We start from the raw sequence: 3,613 nt of genomic DNA on the forward strand, positions 1-3,613 counted from the left end.
AGTCCATGAGCTAATTTCAGTTTTTTTAAGAACTTAACAGATAAGATGATGCAGGCTAAACTAAATAAGCTTATTTGCTTTTGGCAAGTATTTTATCAGCTTGATGTGCTAACTCTGCTCATCTCTTGCTGATTAGAAGCTCTGATAAGTAGTTACATATCTCTTCAACTAAAAAAATGAGAAAATAATTGACTTGTTATTTTATCAGCAGTTCTTTGGGTGGTAAAAATATTGTAAAACAAATATCATTTGAGAAACGTGCATAATAAAAATCACCAATCACCTTGAGAAAGGATTGTTGGGAAGAAGGCAAGGATCGTTGGGAAGCAATTTCATCCACTCCCTTCACTTTTATTGATGAAGAAATGAAGTCTGAGAGTTAAGACGACCCAAAGCCAGTAGGACAGGATCTCTCTTGCCCCAACACTTATTAGATCCTCCAAGATGTCTCAGGTTCTTTTTCAGAGCTTGTTGAAAATGTATCTCCCCAAGTCCTATTGTTCAACATGAAATATGTATGTACATTAAGTTCCCAGGGTACGAACGTCCAACTTACAGACAACTGGTAGTTCCCCTTTAATGTTACATAAATTTGTCCTCACTTTGAAATGATTGAACCAACCCGTTGTTATTGTTGTTAGGTGTTGTCAAGTCAATTCTGACTCATAGCGACCCTATGTACAACAGAACAAAACACTGCCCAGTCCTGCGCCATCCTCACAATTGTCACAGTGCTTAAGCCCATTGTTGCAGCCATGTGTCAATCCACCTCGTTCAAGGTCTTCCTCTCTATCGCTGACCCTCTACTTTGCCAAGCATGATGCCCTTCTCCAGGGACTGATCCCTTCTGACAACATGTCCAAAGTATGTGAGACATAGTCTTGCCATCCTTGTTTCTGAAGAGCATCCTGGCTGTACTTCTTCCAAGACAGATCTGTTCGTTCTTTTGCCAGTCCATGGTATACTCAGTATTCTTCTCCAACACCACAATTCAAAGGCATCAATTCTTCGGTCTTCCTTATTCATCGTCCAGTGAACCAACCCCTACTCACAACAAATTCTTCATCACAACCACTTTCACTTGCTGCACGTGCGGCTTTTAAATCATTGAAAGCTTTGGAACTTTTTCCTGCACTAAAAAAGCCAAAACCAAACTCGATTCTGACTCTAAGTAACCCTATTGGACAGGATAGAACTGCTCTATGGGGTTTCCAAGGAGCGGCTGGTGTATTCGAACTGCTGACCTTTTGGTCAGCAGCCGAGCTCTTAACTACTACGCCACTAGGGGTCCTCTTGCACTAAAGTAAGGTTAAATAAGAACTGTAGGCACCTCTTTCGACTTACCTACAAATCTGACTTAAAGACATGCTTAGGAACTGATCTCATTTGTAATCCCAAGACTGACTGTATTCTCCAAATTCTATCCCTGAGTTCTGCCATTTCCAGTGTTCCAGCGAATTTTAAGGAAATGCAAACCCTTTTATTTTTGGCACAATAAAACAAAAAAAATCCAATCTGTTGCCGTTGAGTCAATTCCGACTCATGGCAACCCCAATGTGTTACAGAGTGGAACTGCTCCATAGGATTTTCTTGGCTGTCATCTTTTACAGAAGCAGATCGGCAGGACTTTCTTCTATGAAGTCACTGGGTGGGTTCGAACCAGCAGCCTTTCAGCTAGTAGTCACGTGCACACCGTTTGCGCCACCCAGGGACATTTGGGACAATTAAAAGATACCTGATTACTGAGACTGAAGGAACCCTCAAAGCCATGGCCCCCGGGCACTCTGTTAACCCAGAGCTAAACATTCCCAAAGTCCACTCTTTAGACAAAGATTAGACTGGACTATAAAACATAAAATAATACTCATGAAGAGGATGCTTCTTAGTTCAAGCAGATACACGAGACCAAATGGGCGGCTCCTGTCAGGAGGCAGGATGGGAAGGCAAGAATCGGCAGGAGCTGGTTGGATGGAATTGCAACTAGTGTCACATAACAATAAGTGTATAAATTTTTGCATGTGAAATTAATTTGAGCTGTAAACTTTTGCCTTAAGCACAATAAAAAAAAAAAGAAAGAAAAAAAAGATACCTGATTACCTGAATGCAAAGAGTTAATGTGCTCGCTGCTAACCAAAAAGTTGAAGGTTTGAGCTCACCCAGAGGTGCTTGAGAGAAAGGGCTGACAGTCTACTTCCAAAAAAATCAGCCATTAAAAACCCGATGGAGCGCAGTTCTACTTTGACACACGTGGGGTCACCTTGAGTTGGAGTTGACTGGACAGCAGCTGCTTTACTGGTGGATCACCTGAAACTGGACTAACATCGTAGACGCGACAACAAAAGGAAGCCGAGGAGCAGCACTCCCGTGTTTGCTGGAACGCTGGCCGGATGTCCTTAAAGGACTCAGCACTGAGGCTTCGTTTGGACTCCCTCCTAGGCTTGTCCCCAGCTCATTTCCTCCCACGTCAATATACTTGTCTTGCCTCCGTGGCCGTCTGTAAGCTCACTGCTTCCTTCTGAAGTCCCGGGACCGAACCACAGAAACCTCCGCAGAGAAAGATGGGACTATTTGGTGACACCTCCGCCCAGGCAGGGCAGCCTCAAACCACTTTGAAACGTTCTTTTCACCAGTGTAATGAAAGAAAACATTGAAAATGAAAAAATAGGCTTATTAAGAGAAACAAATTGCTGTGATTCGAATCAAAGGAAAGAACACAGCCAGCTAACATTTCGGCGCGGCAGATCTCATGCAAATGGCAACTAATTCTAGAAAATGGACATCGTAGACGTAGTACTGGGGTCAGAAGTAAAACGGCCAAAACATGTAAAGTACTGACCTTTTGGAGGATGAAATAGAAAATGTAGAAAATGTTGTTGTTTTTTTCCCCCAAGTTATTTGCTTCTATTTTGAATGGAATAAGCAAAAGACCTGTTTTGTGTAACAAAGATTTGGGAAAAGCTGAAAGGAAATGAAATATGATGGAAATGTGAACTTGAGAGGTGGCATTCTTGTTTTATAGCATCGTCACGTCCAGAACTTAGCGTGCGGGATTGTTTAAAGACAAGAGCGCGCAAAGCAGTTCCCTAGAAAGCAAATGTTTTATCAGCCCCTCTCCTCTGGCTCTACGTAATGAAATGAGTGTCGGTCTCTGCTCCAGTTGGTTCATCGTAATGATACCCCAAGCCCCGTGCAGAGTCACATTTCAGACACCAGTGGGAGATTCGGTCAGGGCAGGGCCTTACGTCTTGTTTCCCTACCTGGCTTTTTCACTCGGGATAGGAAGTTCCACTTTTAAAAATAATTGTTAGATGCAGTTTAGGAGAGTTGAGGTCAGCCAGCTTCAGCTGCTCATTGGAAAGTACGTGGGGAAATTCTTCCAAGAGGCACTGCAAAGCGACCCCGCTCAACTGTGATGGAAGGAGTCTGTGTTGTGTCTCTCCTCCCTGGCACACGTCATCTAGAAGGCGGATGGCAAGAAAGAAAGCGAGAAGTTAGCCCACCCTTGTTCTACCTTATGTGATGTCTAGTCAGTTGGAGTCAATTGGAGATTGCTGCTTTTTAAAACAATTTATTTTATTATTAATCATACCATTTTATGTACAAATGTTAAAAG

Source organism: Trichechus manatus, unplaced genomic scaffold (genome assembly GCF_000243295.1).
Source record: "Trichechus manatus latirostris isolate Lorelei unplaced genomic scaffold, TriManLat1.0 scaffold00147, whole genome shotgun sequence".
In the NCBI taxonomy this organism is placed as follows: Eukaryota; Metazoa; Chordata; class Mammalia; order Sirenia; family Trichechidae; genus Trichechus; species Trichechus manatus.